Here is an 18,881-nt window from a genome sequence, read left to right on the forward strand (position 1 = left end):
ATATGGTGGGTTGTTGTTGATGACATTGAAATGTTGCAACGCTTCATGTGTTATTGTTGTTGTTATTGTTGCTGTATTTCAGTCTGTTTGATCAAGCAGACCCATCAAACGCAGGCAAGTAACTGCACCTGCTAGGCTGTCCCGTGTGGTCGATTTTATGCTGAAGTGTTGTAGGGGTTGTGCTTGATCATAGGTAGTAGTGGTTTGTATGACCGTGGAGCGCGCGCGCGCGCACACACACACACACACACACACACACACACACACACACACACACACACACACACACACACACACTAGATAGACAGATAGATAGATAGATAGACTGACTGACTGATAGATACAAAATGGAGAGAGGGAGGAGTGACCATGAACACTGGCTGCGGAGGAGGGTGAGACTAGATAAAGTTTGAGAGCACTGTTCAAGTGGGTGGAAGAGACAGGCAATATAGAACATAAACCCGATGACTTAATTAAAAAGGGTTATGTCCTAGAGCAGCGTTTCCCAAACTGGGGGGCGTGGGGTAATCAGAGTTCAACATAGCGCTAGGCCATTCCAGTGCATACAGGGTATTCCCAAAGATATGTAGGAATACAAAATTTTGATAGGAAAACTTCACAATCGTCATTTCAAGCAACCACATATAGTGTTGCCATCTAGCGTCTTAAGCATCCATATGGAACAGATAAAAGCATCGTTGTTTAGGCGTCAGAGGGGTGGCCCGGGTGGGGGGCATCATGAATGCAGTCCTGACCAAAGGGGGGCGCAGTGCTAAATAGGTTGGGAACCCCTGTCCTAGAGGTTGACCTAGAGTACCCCCAGAACCTACACATCCTCCATATCGACTGTCCCCTAGCAAGGTAAAAGATCTAGGAGGATAAATTTATTTAGTCTGTGCCAGATCTGTGTGACAAGAAGACCTATGTACTTCATTATAGAGCTTTGATGCAATGCTTGTAGGTAGGACTTGTACTGAAGAAAGTACACCAAGTGCTAGAATACGATGAGTCCCTGGATGAAGTCTTACATAGGTCTGAATACACACCAACGAAAAGCTAAGAATGCATTTGAAAAAGATATTTTCAATTCATGAACAACTCGGTCTTTGGTAAGATCTTGGAGAACGTGGGGGGTCGGGTAGATGTAGAGTTAGTGATAAACCTGGGACAAGCAGGAAAACTTGTTAGCAAGCCCACCTTTGAGGATTTTTAGATCTTCATAGAGAACGTGATAGCTGTCAATATGAACAAAAAGAAGCTGATGTTCCACAAACCAATTTATGTAAGTATGACCATCCTAGAAATGAGCAAGACCTTGCTGTATGATTTCCACTATGAGTATATGAAAAGCGTTTATGCAGAAAAAGCGCAGGTCTTATTCATGGATACAGATTTCCTTTGCTACCCTGTACAGACGGGTGACTTGTACAAGACCATGGATGAGAGAATAGACACATGACGCTCACAACCTTCGCTCCCCACAGCACCAAAATCTTACACGAGAATAGTAAGACAATCTGGGAGATGAGCATGCCCCCTTCTTTCCTGCTACTTTCATGTAAAACTATCACCACTCCACAGTATACTTAATCTATCACCATCACTGTTATCGCTACCACAACTATCCATTACCATCATTATCTCCACCAAATCACCATCCCTCGAGCTCCCTTTCTATCCCGTGTTTTCGTTGGGAAATGACACTACCTAACACCTATTCCTTAGTGATTTATTCTTCAAACTACTCATTAATATCCCCTGATTTGCTTCTTATGTCCTTTTAAAATCGACATAGATTGCACGCATAACACACCAGAATACAGTAACGGAGCAGATTCAGAAAGTAATCGGTAAGCGAGAAGTGTCAGTAACTTTCCTAACCGTACCAGAATACCGGCCTCTTTCACTACATCCATCAATATCATTATTACCAGTACCACACTAACCACCAGAAATGAGATAGCAATTGGACACCATTATCATCCTCATCATCATCACTACCTTCATCATTATAACCACAATCCATCCCGACCACCATCACCACCACCACCACAGTTACTTTTCTCTATCACCACGAACCCCATCATCATCATCACCCCCCAGAAAATAACCACTAAAAACATCACCACCACATCACTCAGCACAGACCCATCCCTCAGTCAGTAACACCATCAGCATCATCAATATCGCCACTACACACTGCAGTTACTTCTGTTATCACCATCGCCATACATTATCATTACTTGCATCACCTTATAACAAGCATCATCACTATCACAATCATCTCTCTTTCTCTCTCTCTCTCTCTCTCTCTCTCTCTCTCTCTCTCTCTCTCTCTCTCCTCTCATTATCACTACTATTACTCCAAATCTTCTCACCAACCATTAATAGTATCACCATCACCATCACATTTATTTGTCCTTATCTCTAGTACAGCAGTTGTCATCATCATCATCACCAGCAACATCATTCTCCTCACCACACACCACAGCTGCTACCGTGATCCGTCTGTCACATCTTCCACCATAACCACAGTTATCAACACCACTATCATCAACACCAATGCCATTCCCACCACACTCATCACAAAGCCTTTCCTTGTCATAACTACCAGTACCACTACCATTATCAATATCATCATTACCACACTCATCACCTTTTTTATTCTCTGTCACCGTCATCACCACTTCCATCATCATTATCGGCACCATCACCAAAACTAACCCGCATCATCACCACCCCACTCATTACAAAGGTGCTAGCTTGGCCATCACTATCACCACCACCATTAACACTACCATCACCACCAAGTACACTGACATCAGCAACGCCACCACCATCACCACTGCCATATTCACTACCGTTTGTTTCCTGCCACCTTCACCACCACCATCAAGCAACGCCTCTATCACCACCACGCTCGCCACCACTCACCATCACCATGAACAACGTCAGTATCATTACCACACTCATCACCACAAACACCACTACCACACTCACCACCGTTCTTTCTCTGTGTCATCACCATTAGTATATTCTGTTCACTTCAAGTTGGCGTAAAACTGCTGTAACAAAAGATTAACCCTTGAATAGGATGCTAGTCACGAAGAGGCGTTATGGAAATGATGATGGGCCAGAACATCTATTTTTCTGTCATTGGGATAAATGACATAAGGTACAGAAGGACGAAAACTTCCGCTTAGGCAAAATGTTTGACGTATATAACCGATCACTAACACCAACAAACACCACCACTATCACCACCACAGCACCAGCATACTCACCACAGCGTGTCTCTCTCAACAGCACCACTAGTACTAAGCCACACCCCTCACGTGATGAAGGATGCCACTAGTTCTAGCCCTGCATCACGCACCCCTACCACCACCACCACCAGTACCGTCGCTCTCTCATCATGACTCGAGGCTTATTACTCTCTCTCTCTCTCTCTCTCTCTCTCTCTCTGCCATTATGTTTTATCTATTTTTTTTTTTTAATCAACAGAAAATACCGATCTCGATGGGCACTATTTTTTTTTTTTTTTTTTTTTTTTTGGGCCCGCGAGGGGCCATTCTATTTAAGTGATATAATACGTGCTATACCATAGTTCTTTATTTCTTTTTACTATTCCCAGACGAAACGAATTTACTCCGTTAGTGCTATGCTCTCTTATGCTGTATTATTGCTACCTCAAGATGATTAAATAGCCTTAAGAGAAACTTCAGGTGGTCAAGGATTTAGGTGAAAATTCCTGTAACACGCTTGGTACAAGAGGTTCCCCACAGCAGAATATAACCGTCTGACAGTAATAGGGAAAAAGTTGGCATGTAGATGGTGTTATCAGATATTGTTTTTAACCTTAGATTACTAAATATCTACCCCAATGTCAATAAAATCATCTGAAAGTAGCGTGACAGAGCAAACCCAACAACAGCAGGCAAGCACTCATCACTGCAAGGACGGTCCATTCAGTGAACCGATGCTTCTCTGCTGCAGACAGTTCCTTGCCACAACGGGAAAGAGTTGGAGGTTTGGTTCCAGGGCGTACTCCGCGTTTGCATCACTACCCAGTTAACAGGGGCACCATATTATGCCCCACATCACCCTGTTATGTGGTTTTATGGTTACCACCCAGTATTGTAAATGATTTCCTGGGTTACAGGAAACTACTGGTCATGTCACTCAGTATATGATCATCTGACGTGGAAACAAAAACAATAAAAAATGACAGGAAGACAGGAGCGCAGACGAAAAAAAAAAAGAATCATAAAGGAAAAGGAAGAAGTCGGCAGCACCACATCATTCTTGCAGTCATACAGTTCAAATGTGCAGGGTTATCGCAGTTATGTTGTGCAGTTGCTGAAGTGGTTGGTATGGTACTGGTTGAAATATGGTGTCACGGTAACTACTGTAACTCACCATCACTCCTTCACCATATTACGCCCCATTCTTTCATGATATGGACTTTTCCTGTGATTCATTTTTAGTTCTGCTCTCATTTCATATTCACAGAAGTCCACTAATTTCGTTCTTGCTCTGTCTTCGTCTACTCATTCACATACCAAGATTGTTACTCCCCGCTTGGGAGGTAGGAGTGAGATTATGCATTCACTCGTATCTGTCTGTTGGTTTGCCAGTGTACAAGATACCTCTTTCTTTTTTCTTTTTTTCGAACTAATGTAAAATCTCGTAGATAGGTGGACAGTGAGGCGGATCCGGGTAGGGATGCAGGAATACATCATAACTGTTTTCGGCGCCGGCGGAGGTATGTGCTCGAAATGAACAGACCTTGAATTCGGCTGTCTGGTATCTTGTATTTTTTTTTTTTTTCTTGGAAAGGAACAGGCTTAAGGGCCTCTGGCCTCTGGTTTCCTCTTCCTTGCTTTAAAAAAAAAAATGAGAATGTGTAACAGAACAGACTAAGATCGTGCAATTAACTATGTGAGACCGCACTTGTCTACACAGATTTCAATGACTTTATAAAGATGTACTTTTAAATGTTAAAAACTACGAGTCACATGCAAGGATGGGTACCGAAAGCCAACAATGACTAAGGAGGCAGGTAAGAACACTCCTTGCCATGGGGTTAGTTAAGAAGCCTCCTGAATGTTCTAAAAAAGAGCTTGTATAAATATGGCGAATCGTATGAAACTTTAAGAGCACACATCACTCAAAGCTAATGATGAAGAAAGTTATATGGTAGAACAGGCCAAACGTGAGAAAATCTTGGAACGTTATATCGTAAAATAACTGAAGATCATACAACCGAAACGAACACTATCTATTTATCTATAGCCAGACACCTTAATCCCGTAAGGGGTGGCCACAGATAAATCGCCTCCATGTCGCCCTGTCCCCTGCTATTTCGCTGCCCTCCCTCCAGCTAATACGCTCCTCTCTCGTATACCTCTCAATTCCATCCCTCTATCCCATTCTCAGTCTCCTTCTCCCTTTCCCTCCCTACACCTCACTCACGAACACGGAAACGGTGAATGTATACTGTAGGGCAACAGTACCTAAGATCCTTCCGTAATGCTATGGTAAAAAAAAAAAAAAAAAAAAAAAAGGACCACATTCTCTGGTCCATGATGACCAAATTTCTCAAAGATTAGTGAATTCTCTTATGTATTAGGTCAGGTGAAAGGCACACACAATAAAATTATTGGAGAATTACCTGTTGAGGATGATTAATATGAGGTGGCTCTCATTATCCTCAGAGATAATTATACAAGGAGCAGACAGTGACCATATTAATTAAGAGTTTGATTGATTTACCTAATCCCATGCATGATCTTGGCTTTCTGGTTATGGTAAGCTGCAATTTGAAGGCCTCGGGTACTTATCAGGATGTTTTTGTATCAGACTGGTTGCTTTGTAGGAATATACCATTGAAACCAGCTCCTAAAGCCAAGGATACATTATATGAAAAATAAAAAATAATCTCCCTTTAAGTAAAATGAGGATGGCCTAATGCACATTTCTAACATAGCATATCTACCTTCTTTACCCTACCACCATCAAAACCCTATCACTTTCCTTGCCTTTCACGCTTCCTGACCTTACCAGTTTCATAACCTTACAACTCTCTTAACCCTATCGTCCTTGCATTACCCTCTCTTAACTTTTTCTAACGTTCCTGCATCTCATCCTTACCATTTTAATCTGATCATCTTCCTAACTTGTCATCTGTTCATTACTATTCTTCTAACTATACCAACATCTGGATCACTCTTTCCTACCTTACTCTAATCATTTCTGTAACTTTTCCCAACCATATCAAAGTGTTGAGATACACAGCCTTCAGTACCACAGCCACCACAACCACACCCACCTTTAGCACCAAAGCACCACAACCACGAACTATAGTACCACATCTACGACAACCACCGCATTCTTCAATATCACAACCATCTCAACAATCACAACCACCACAAACCTCAGCACCATAACCACCACAACCAAAACACAACAAACACTACACACACGAGCTTCCGGACACTAGTGGTTTTCTTAAGTGCACTAAAGTAGCCTGGAAGAAACAAGAATATAATATAAACAACTTGATCTTGATGGGAATATAAAAGAGATTTCCTAGCACGTTGATTACTGTAGGCTTTCCCTAAGGTCTATAAAATCGGCTGACTGTAGCTGAAATATACATATGTCATCATACTGAAGTATTTAATGAGTGTACTTCTAAACCCTACACTGTGATACCTTTGTAAGCTAAATTAAATCGTGTAGTGACAGCGGGAATGAAATCCAACTAACAGCATCATACTGGACGTTTTGTTCTTAATCCAACTAACAGCATCATACTGCAGGTTTTATTCTTAATAACTGTGAGCCCTATCAGGTGTAGATAAATACAACCATAGTTTAAACACTACCTATGGCTGTACCCCTGATCCCAGAGTCTTACCGGCAAAATGCACTTTCCTTCATACCTGCCCGAAATTTACCTACCTTCCCTTAAGGAAGCCTGTCCCTTAAACTGTCTGTTTTCCTGTCCTGCTTCCCATTCTCATCAATCATGCTTCACTTCTCCCTTGTTATCCCCCTACCTGCCTACTTACCTCTGACACTTGCTACCTACCTACATCCTTCCATACTTATCGGCCTCTTTTCCTATAATTTCCTTCCAGCCTGCTTCCGTACACATTATTCTACCAACCTACTGTTTCCTAAACCAACAAACCTGACATAATACATACCTATCCACCTCCTTGCCTGTCTTCCTACCTACATCCTTTTCCAGCTGCGTACCTACTCATCTAGCTTAATTACATCCTATCTCCCGTCTCCTCTCCAACCAATCTTCTCCTTGCCTCACTAGCACCTCACCCACCTCACCTGCCGGCACCTGTTTCGCCATAAATCACTTGGCTTACTGCCTGATCACTTTTACATGCCTGTGATAGATTAGTCTAGCTAGTTATAACCTTCCCTATACCGAACAGCCAAAAAAGGACCAACAGGTCTGTTGCTGGTTTATTTCCTTTGTACTCCATCGTACACTTTCACTTTCATTGACTCACCTGTCCCACCTGTCTCCCTTTTAGTCTGGCATCTTGCTTCCTCCTGCCTCAGCCTGTTTTTGCCTTCCCTCACTTCGCTTTCCTATCTTTCTCTCCTTACCGTTTCTCACCGTGTTTCATATGCACTCTTCTTCTTAATATGCCTACCCTTGCTCACTTTGTTTACCTTCCTTCATTCTGCATTATTCATTTTATATACATCTTTCGACAATTCTGGGCTTTTATCACATTCCATTCCTGCATTCCCTGTTTCATCAGCCCCCTTCTACGGCTCCTCCTCTTCATCCTGTCAGCTTGCATGTCATTCCTGCTCCACTTACTTTCTTCCCTACATCCTGTTTGTCATTCTTCCCTCTCCTTCCCGTTGTCCACCCGCTTATCCCTACTTATCCAGTACCTCCAGCCTGCCTTTGCCTACAAATCAATATTCATTCCACTCTTGCCACCCCTGCCCTCCTCACCTTCCACATTCTAATCATACTTTCCACTCACTGTTATCTCCCTCCTATATCTACTCTTGCTTAACCCTCTCAAGTTGTTTTCTCCTCTGCTAGGATGGATCCTTTGTTAAATATTTTATTTCTCCATTTCAGACTGATAATAACATAACACTGATATTGAAAGTTTGATAAGTACAAGAACTGTGTTATATACAAGGGTTTCTAGGCATCTAAAACTGTTTCACGAGAATACTACTTTTCAACGTACGTAATGCCACTAAGATTCTTATAACAATAATTGTTTTTTTTTTTTTTTTTGTTTTTTTTTTTCGTTATTGTTTACACTGTATGCCTGTTAAATCCTAGATGAAACCAGGCCGGTATGCTCCGCTTGTATGGGATCGCCTGGTATGAAATGCAATGGCCTGTTCTTTAAATACAAATAAAGAGACGGAGTTATGATGTGATTGTCAGTTACCAAGGTGTCTTGTTAAAGCAATGATAAAATAAAAAAGAAAACGAATAATTTTTAGAAAAAAAAACAAAAAAACATAAGTGTTCTGAGAAAACTGAGCGACTCTTGTTGAGTACATGTGAGAGAGGAAGAAAAGATGGAAATGTGCGGGTGGAAATGGTGGCGTATATCAGCGTGAACCTCGAGGAGAAAACTTTCGGAAAGACGAGGAAAATGCAACGAGTAAAAGTATTGGATGTGATTTGTATCACTGTGACAGCTGATTGTGCATATGTGTGTGTGTGTGTGTGTCACGGGGTTTTTTTACTAATATCAGGGTAATTTTTGGAATATAAATGGGTTAAATATTATTTAAATTGATAATAATATTCAATAATATTGAAGAGCAGAGACAATGGTTGTCTTGCTACATCAAGCAACGATTACTTTACGTTGGCTTAGCACGATTCTCTGAGAACGAGAATTTATAAACTTTCTCAACAGTACACAGCGAGAGACTAAATTACTCACAATTGCTGAATTACTGTACTGTTAGCCTCTGGAGAAAGTTACATCACTGACAATAAATAACTAATACTAATAATAATAACATCAGGTTCTTTTGCTGATGCATTAACTCCTGGCACAACGGATTTTAAGTTAATACAAGACTGGTCTAAGTACCAGTTATGAATAGTAAAACGTTTATGCAGAAAGCTAGGAGCTATATGGGAAATAAAGCTTAATTATGGAGAAATGAAACAAAGATTTTTACTCTACATTAAGCTCAAGAAATAGAACTGTTAAATTTATTAATCCACAAAAATAAATTCAACATTACATTTCAAATCAAATCAATGAGACTGCACTCGCTCACTCACACACAGAAGCTAAATACTTACGCCTAGGAAAAAAACACCTTAACTAAGCTCTTAAAAACTACAAAATACACAAAAAATACCAGTCGATGAATGCTTTGTACATCACCCAGGGGGTAGGAGTTTGGAGAAACTGATACTCTGTGGAGCTTGGGATGCTAGCTGACCTCTCTTCACTTCTGAGCACAGGACCTCTCTCCGTCAAAGCCACCACTAGACTGAATTCAAATCAGTGGGAAAGAAAGGCGGAGCACTAAGCCGTATTTTCTAACGGTCGAGTGAACGAAACGCGCCCAAAACAATCGCTCATCGGAAGCGCTAATGTCTCACACAGAGACGATCACGTATGACAATGAAAAACTGATTTGACAAAGCTTCCGTCCGAATGAGCGGTTAACTGAAACAGAAAACAACAGCTATGAGTTTTCCACTAATAGTTCGTGGCCTCTCACAAAAATGTCGCGAATTGATTCGTGACAGTGTGTGTGTGTGTGTGTGTGTGTGTGTGTGTGTGTGTGTGTGAGTGTGTTCATTTTCTCATTCCACTCTATCTCTGGTCACTTTCTCATCAGTTCTTTGTGTGTGTGTGTGTGTGTGTGTGTGTGTGTTCATTTTCTCATTCCACTCTATACTCAGGTCGCTTTCATCAGTTCTTTTTGTCTGTGTTTCCCTATCTCCCTTTCCCCATCCAAAAATGGCCACATAAGCACTGGAGAGTCCGGACTGTCCACACGGTGTCAGACTCCTGAGTGGGTATCACTGCTTGTCCCTTACCTCTCACTCTCCCTTTTTATCCCTAACACTTGTACCCACTCCTTTTCTTACCACTACGCTCCTGTTTTTTTTTTCCCTCTACACACTGTCATTTATGCTTTCTCCTAATCCATGAATGTTGGATGCAACTTCTTTCCTTTCTCTTGAAACTTTTCCACTAAAGATCGACGAACGAATATCCCATCTACACAGCTTCTTCCCCTTCCTGAAACGATCCCTGTTCTTCTCCAACTTTAATTCCTCTGTTATTTCTCTATGTCAGTTTTTACGTATCCTACCACATACTTTTCCTATTACACTAAGAAGACACATGCCCCTATGATTACCACATACTTTTTTTTTTTCCCTTTTCCTTTGTACAGGGGAAGTGTTATACCTGACTTCCAATCCTCCGAGACTCTACCTTCATCCCAGGCCAATCTCCACATCTTCAACATCCATTCTACTACTGTCTCTCCCCCATGCTTCTGGCATTTTCACCCACACCACTCATCAATTCCTGGGTCTTTCCCCATTTTCTTTCTTCATTGTTTCCACAACTTTCATCCTACTGATTTTTCCATCTCTTCTCACATCCTTCAAGTCTCCTACAACCATTCTTAGCCACTTATACTTACACCTTACCTTCATTCTCTGTGATTAACAATTGCTTAAGAAGTGTTCTCTCCATCTGCTCACTTTTCTCCAATCTCCACTAGTTATCCACTATTTTTATCTTTTTCACTCACCAAGTAACTACACTGCCACCCCTCTCTAACTCTCTTCACCTCTTTCCAGAACATTTTCTTACAGTCCCTCCACTTTACACACAAATTCCTTCCAAAATCCTCATCCATTCTCTTCTTACTCTCACTTACTGATCTTTTCACCTCTTTTCCTCTCTATATATAACTCTCTCTTCAGTCTCTCAACTTCTTCACGCCCCTGTTTCTCATCCACTCACTATACAGTATGCTTTCTTCTTTTGTGCCACAACCCCTCTCACACTCCTCATTCCACCATGCTGTTCCCTGCACCCCCTTTCGTCTTCTCTTCACCCCACACACCACCTCACATGCTGCACAGATGACATAATGATTAAATACACTCCATTACGGATGAGGGGATCATCTATACACAGGAGAAAGATATTTGTGATGAACTACATAAAAACTTCCAATCAGTTTTTACAAAAGAAAATACTTTTGAAAAGAGATCACATGGAACATGCATACTCACACGTATTACAAATATCAGAAAAAGAAGTACAGGAAGAGTTACAGTAAATCTGACAATGGAAAAGCATATGGTCCTGACGGATTTCAAGTTGGGTGCTACATGAATGTGCAAAGGAGTTAAGCAGATACTGTATTTAATATCCAAGGAATCCTTAAGTCAAAGTAAACTATATGGTATTTAGAAGAAAGCAAACATTGTTCCCCTATTCAAGAAAGGGAATAGACAGGAAGTCCAGTCAACTACCTTCCAGTATCACTGACCAGTATTGTAAGTAAGATACAGTAAAAATCTGATAAGATAATTTTGGGTAAACCATCTGGATCACAGTATGATAACAGAAAGGCAGTTCGGTTTTAGAGAAGGAAAGTCATGTGTTACTAATCTATTAGGATATTATGACAGAGTTACAGAAACATTACAGAAAAGGGGAGGATGGAGTCAGACAAATATCTATTTAGATTTCAAGAATGCACTTGACAGAGTACCGCACCAAAGACTTTTCATCAAGGAGGTATCCAAGGCAACTTGTACTGTTGGATGCAGGATTTTCTCAGAAAAAGGGAAAGGAGAACAGTAACAAGGGGTAAATTACTCATCATGGAGGAAAGTGACTAACGGAGTTCTACAGGGCTCAGTGCTGGCACCAGTTATGTATTTAGTATATATAAATGACATAGTAACACTGGAAATGGAAGCTATCTAACTATGTTTGCAGATAATGAAAAAATACAAAGGGAAATTACTAACACAACAGATTCTTGCAAAGAGCTACAAGAAGAATTAAATAAGCTTCATGATTGGTGCAAGTAATGGCATATGGAATTTAATGTGGACAAGTGTCATGTCATTAAGTCTGGTAAAAGTGAGAAAAGTCCAGATTGGGATTATAAGTTAGGAAAATCCAGCTTACACATACCAGAAAGGGAGAAAAGACCTAGGACTGAGTAACAATAACAGACTATCTCCAGCTGACCGCATCAGTGAGAAGGTACAAAAAGCAGGTATACTGTACACTGCCGGCTAATCTGAGAATAACCTTCACATATTATAAATGAAGACATGCTGAGAAAGATAATAACATCATTCATCAGACAAACCCTGGGTATTATGCATCAGTAGTCTGCAATCCTCATCTCATAAAGCACATAGTTAACCCTCTGAATCCCGACTGATTTACTACACCACTGCCCCCTCCCCCTCCCCAAAATCTGGCAGATTTTCAAAAAAAAAAAAAAAAAAAAAAAAAATTGGGGCTAAAAGCTCTGCTTTTTACCAAGAAACATTGGAAAAGTGACCCTCATAATGCTCACAGAGCTTAGAAGTAGTATAAACAGGTGAATAACTGAAAGCATCTGGTACCATGTTCTCTGGAGCCATGCCAGTAGGTGTCACGTTTCCTATGTAGTGGTAACTGTACAAACCACTCAGAATAGGTAGATGTTTGTTCATTTGGTACAGATTTGCCATATGGTACAAAGAATGTATTCGTTTTCACTTTTGATAATATATGGGGTGATATAAGCATTGTTTCATTCACTGGACACATTAACATACTGCACCTGCAGCCCGGTGACATTACCTCATCATTTGAGCTCATTTCTTCCTTTGGCGCCACATAATCTTTGTCCTCCCACACCACTGCATCGATTGAGGAATCACTCTTGCCTTGAGTTTTGTGCCGTGGTGTGACATGTCTTTCCTGGCCAGGTCACTGCTGGCTGGATGAGTTGCCGAAACAATGGCGTGGGGGGAGGTCCAGATGGGGTGGAGCAGTGTCACCACTTGGCAGAATGTAGAGGAAGAGAATTAATGTCTCTCATCTACGTACCAAAAATCATTTGCCGAAATTTGAAAATTGACAGACGATGGACCTTGCAGTTGCAAAACATATGGATACGTTAACGGGATTCACCGTGACAAAACCGTTGCAGTGTGTCCATACGTTGTCGGGACATATAGGGATAAGGTCAGGAAAAAGTACAAAGGAGCAGCTACAAGATGGAATCTAAGCTACAATGAAAGAGTAGAAAAACTAATTCTACCAACTCTACAGGAGAGAAGGAAAAGAGGAGACATGTTTATTCTATATAAATGCATGTCAGTGAAAGAGAAAAGAGGTATAAATGAATATATAACCTATGAGGAAGCATCGGGAAGAAGACATTGCAAAAAAACTAGAGAGAGGAAATAAAAGAGAAAGGCGATAAAGATGTAAGGAAATTCAGTTTCCCAAATACTGGGACAGTGTTCACTGGAATGCACCATAAATAAAATACTGTTTGCCAAAACTATTCATAAATTTAAGGATATGTATGATAAAAATGGTTTAATACACGGGACAGTACGAGCTTGACTCATTCTAGTGAAGATACAATTAGGTAAGAACACACACACTAACGTATATATATATATATATATATATATATATATATATATATATATATATCTATATCTCACTAGCCGGGTGTGTGTGTGTGTGTTGTGTGTGTATGTGCATTTTGGGCAGCCAGAAACTACACATTCATATCACACCAAAATTGTCAAGGAAAATCGAAAAATTTTTGCTGTGAAAAAATTGGTCCAAGCACGATTTAAAAAATTTTATTATATTTAATGATTTAAAAAATTTTTACCAAAACACGACTCTCCAGGCACCCGGCATAGGATCTCCGTCGAATTTATTGCCCATAAAATTTTAACTAAAAATAATATATTGCAGCGGGAGCCCTCCGCAGGAGCAAGTGCGAGTGGCTCGAAGGGCCCCACAACCACTTGTGTGTATGTATATATATATGTCATTATCATCATCAACCGTTGAGGTCCACTGCCCAGGACCGGCCTATCCCTATCAAGACAGGGATGATACAGCCACTGTATCTCTACCCAGTGGCTTGGGCTGTCTGGTAGAAGCTGTATGTATGGTGAGGAGTGCTTGTGAGTGTAATTGTAATATTAGCGTGACTTTCCAATGTGTGTGTAGTCTGTAGAATCAAGTGTAATCAGCCCGCCTTAAGCCGGCACAAGGTGCAAGCACTGAAGTATGCGACACTGGTTCAACCACAGAATCCCTTATGTCCGCCAAAGCAGTCAAGTGGCTCGGTGAATGTTTCCCAAAATTTTCACATCCCTGGAGTGAGGCTTGAACCCCCGTTCACCAGCGTACGAGACGCACACATTACCACTGAGGCTCCATATATATATATATATATATATATATATATATACCCATATATATATATATATATATATATACTTTGGCCTGAAGTCCAATGCTTTATTTCGTTTTTTTTTTGAGGGGGGAGAACTTTCTCCTACTTCATTTTTATTTTTTCTCACTTCTTTAACTCTAATTATTTTTTTACTTTGATTGTATATGCATAATCCATGAAACTTACCCCTAGTAATATATAGCAGTTGCTTCCATCACTTTTCCTTCAATCGTTATTTTCTTTATTCTGGTGTTAACTGATTAAGCCTTGTTTCCTCTTCTTTTCTGTATAATAATGCAAGTATGTACATTTGTAACAAGAAATATCTGCACTTGCCAGAAAGGTTAGGGACATAAGTTTGTTGCGACTCTCTCCTGTTTTGTGTCAGTGAAGTATACTTTGGCTATTTTTGGAAACATTGCATGGAGTTGTTATTGTGGCAATGAAAAACCGTGAAGCAGTGCTGCCACTGCCATCATTACTACTGTTTCTTTCTTTGTCACTGACATTACTGTACAACTATTATCTCAACCAAAACCACCAACATTACAACTAGTGCTTTTGTCTCCTGTGATACACTTGTTATCTCTGCCTGCTTCAACATCTAACTATCTTCTTTTGTACTAGCCGTAATGTGTGTGTGTGTGTGTGTGTGTGTGTGTGTGTGTATGTGTGTATTTTGGGCAGCCAGAACTACACATTCAAATCGCACCAAAATTGGAACAAAAATCGCAAAAAATTCGCTGATGTGAAAAAACTTGGACCCATCACGATTGTAAAACTTTTATTAAAATGAGCGATCACATTTTGGCCAGCAACGCTGCTCCCGGCGCCCAGCATAGGATCATCATAGGAATTTTTGCCCATAGGTATAACAAAAGTATATTTAGCAGCGCGAGAGCCCTCCGCAGGAGTCAAGTCTGAGGGACCAAGAAGGGTCAACGAGCACTTATTATGCGCTATTACTTCTGCCACCACCTCCAATATTACAAGTCTTACCTCTTACTAACCCCAACATTACAATTGTTACCTCCGCCACCACCAAAAACATTACAATTGTTACTACCACTACCACAAAAAACGATTACAATTAATACCACTGCTACCAGCAACTATTATTGCTTCTGTTACTTCTGCCACTACCAACAACATTACAATTGATACCTGTGGCTTTGAATGACTTAAGGCAATTGTTACCTCTGCCACCAGCACCAAAATTACAATTGTTACCTCTGCCATGACCACCAACATTACAATTGTTACCTTCTCACCATCATCAATACAACTATTACCTCTACCATCCTTATCATCTATTACCTCCGCAAAGGAGGTTATATTTTTGCCGGCGTTGGTTTGTTTATGTATTAGTGGATTACTCTAAAAGTTATGAACGGATACTGCTGGGAAATTTTTTGAATGGGTAGGGTGTGGTCCAAGGAACAATCAAGCTAGATTTTGTTCGGTGATCCGGATCACCCTCCGGATCAAGAAATTTATTAAAGGATTCTCTACCATTGCGGGATGGTAGTGGCAATATCATGTTTTTGCGTCTAAAATAAATAATGCCTACAATGCTTGCTCGTAAATTCTGGAGAAGATAACATCTCCATAAGATCTACTTTACACTCTGCTGTAGCGGATGTTTACGTCTCGGATTACTCTTTTTACTATTACCTCTGCCACCACCACCATAAACAGCTGTTACGTTTACCACCCATATCATCAATACTACTGTTACCTTTCCAATCACTGCCAACATAACAACTGTTACCTTTACCACCCATACCATCATTACTACTGTTACCTCTACCTTACCACTACCAGCAGCAACAACTGTTGTACCGCATATCATCATTACTACTGTTACCTCTCCCACCACCGCCAACATTGCAGCTATTACACCTGTATCTTATATCGTCATTACTACTGTTACCTCTGCCACCACCACCAGCGTCATAACTTTACCTCTGCCACCACCACATTACAAATATTACCTCTGGCATTTCAAACAGCATTATCAGAAATCCATACCGTTACAGCTGTACATTTTGTGTCATTCACCTCTCTCTTTCATTTTTACTCTCTGTGCTTTTTCCACATAAAATAATCTCACACAAAGTCACACTACTCTTGACTTCCTATATCCTCTTCCTCACTGATCTACTAACATCCTTCAATCTCTACTTCTGGCATTCTCCTCCTTGTACATGCATTTCTTCCGTCATTAACGCTGAACCAAGAAAATGTCCTTGATTTTGCGAGTAAGTGTCAATTTTCGAGATCTTTTGTCGAGGTGTCCGTGTCCGAGTTGCGATATGACAGAGGCTACTGGAGCGTGGGCGATTGGAGTGTAAGGTTAAAGGAGAGCGAGGAAGGTTACGATGAGCCAACACGATAGTAATGGAACTAATATATGTGGAGGAAAAGAAGTGGTCTGTATGGAAAGGATTTGATGGTGTTAAGTAACAGAGATTAGGGATTTAACTGTACGGTGAAATACAGTATATGTGTTTACGTGTATAAGCATCACGAGTAAATTATTCATAGTTAACAATGAACTTTGTTTAACCAATTTTCCTTGTTTTCTCGCTCTTATGTTTTTATTATCTTAATCTAATTAGTTTTATCAAATGAGAATTATTTACGGACGACGATCTATTTTTTATACAGTTCGTTATGCCTCCAGAAGGCAGTAGGACAAGCTATTTAATAATTTCACTCATTTGACAATTACAGCAAATGATTAATTGGATTACTGCAGTATTATGGATAGCCCCTTGCACTTTCCATTCCCTTATTGTCACTATCTTCCTATATTCTGGTGTATGGTCCGTCTTGCCCTCATGCCTCTCTTACACTGTGTGCTGGTGCTTTATGTTTACTCAATATCCTTCTAGATACTACGAAATTCCTCACACTGGCTTTTGTTCATTTCAGTGACAAGGGATTGAGAAAATGTAGAGTGTTTGAATGAGATGTAGGGCTGAAAAAGAAAGCATCATGAAAAGAAAGTGATAAAAAGATAAAAACTTATAGCAATCTTATACGAGTAAACTGTCTCCTAACAATGAAGGCCGAGGCTGCAGTCTCCATGACTGGTAACCAATTAGCACTTAATGGAATTCCTCAATGGAAAACTCTGGAGGTGGAAGATGCCACACGGTTCAGCAAAAGTTCATAAATAAGCAAACCCAAATACTGGGAGTGATTCAGAAGATGCAATGGGAACTGAATGATATGGTGCGTTCACATGGGAATATCCAGAAGTTAAGATGTACTGTCGGCAACATGGGAGAACTGAATAAAATGCATTACATGTGGGTTATGGATATAGATTATACTGTGGATGGTGTACATACCTGGTGCTGTTTTATAGCATAGGAACTTTATATTACGGAGGAACATTGGTATACTTATAATGTTTAGAGAACACATGGTTCCCACATAGCTTAACCAGTTGGCTCCCGGGGTTCTTGTGTGAAGGATTGTGCTGGAAGGGTGTTAAGAGTACTACCCTCCGGAGTATCGGCTCATATTCGTAAAGCTCATACGTCCGTACCCCTAGGTTCCCTTCTTTACTCTTTCCTACGAGAAGAGTATGCTTTCACCCCCTGTTTGTCTGTTGGCCAGCACCATACTGCTCTTATTGTTAGCAGCGTTTTCTTTCTTGAACTCTTGTGGTCTTGTGTTCTTGTTCAATTATTGGCAAGCACTTCTCCCCTTTAGAATTAACCGATTCCAACAAAACCTAGACACAGTGACGAGCCTGTGACCTAGTTGACAATCTCTGCAAGCATCTGGTTGCCAAGCAACTACTTGTTGCCAATCAACGGCCGAAAAAGGAACTTTTTATTTCTGTCATCTTGTTCAATTGTGGCAGGCATTTCTACCCTTCAGAATTAACCAATTCCAACCATACCTGGATACAATGATTAGTCTATGACTTAGTTGTGTCTCCAAGGTTTTCGTTGTTGAGCAACTGTTCGTTGCCTGGCAACACTTGAAAAACCTCTCTTACCAGGTCTCGTTTTGTCAGTGTTTCTGAAACAGAGAGTAGGCCAGCATACACTCTCCACTAAAAGTTTCCTTAACTGTCAGTACCAAACTATATGCACATTACACACACTACACTTCCTATTCAAAATTCAACCAAAATGGCGTCCCATAATCAAGCCTCGGAGTCCTAGGAGGGGGAGATAATGCCTCCACCATCTGCCCCTCTCCTGGTAGCCGATCCAGCGAGATGCTTGGAACCACTGCCTGACTCACTTCTTCATTTCTGCAACATTAAGCTGCCTATCCACTAACTTTCTGTTCAGAACCACCACTCCTCCTATAAACCTCACCCTCTCTTCCTAACTATGGCTCAG

The sequence above is a fragment of the Coenobita brevimanus genome, chromosome 3 (genome assembly GCF_032717465.1).
Source record: "Coenobita brevimanus isolate Jiangsu-jjx chromosome 3, ASM3271746v2, whole genome shotgun sequence".
In the NCBI taxonomy this organism is placed as follows: Eukaryota; Metazoa; Arthropoda; class Malacostraca; order Decapoda; family Coenobitidae; genus Coenobita; species Coenobita brevimanus.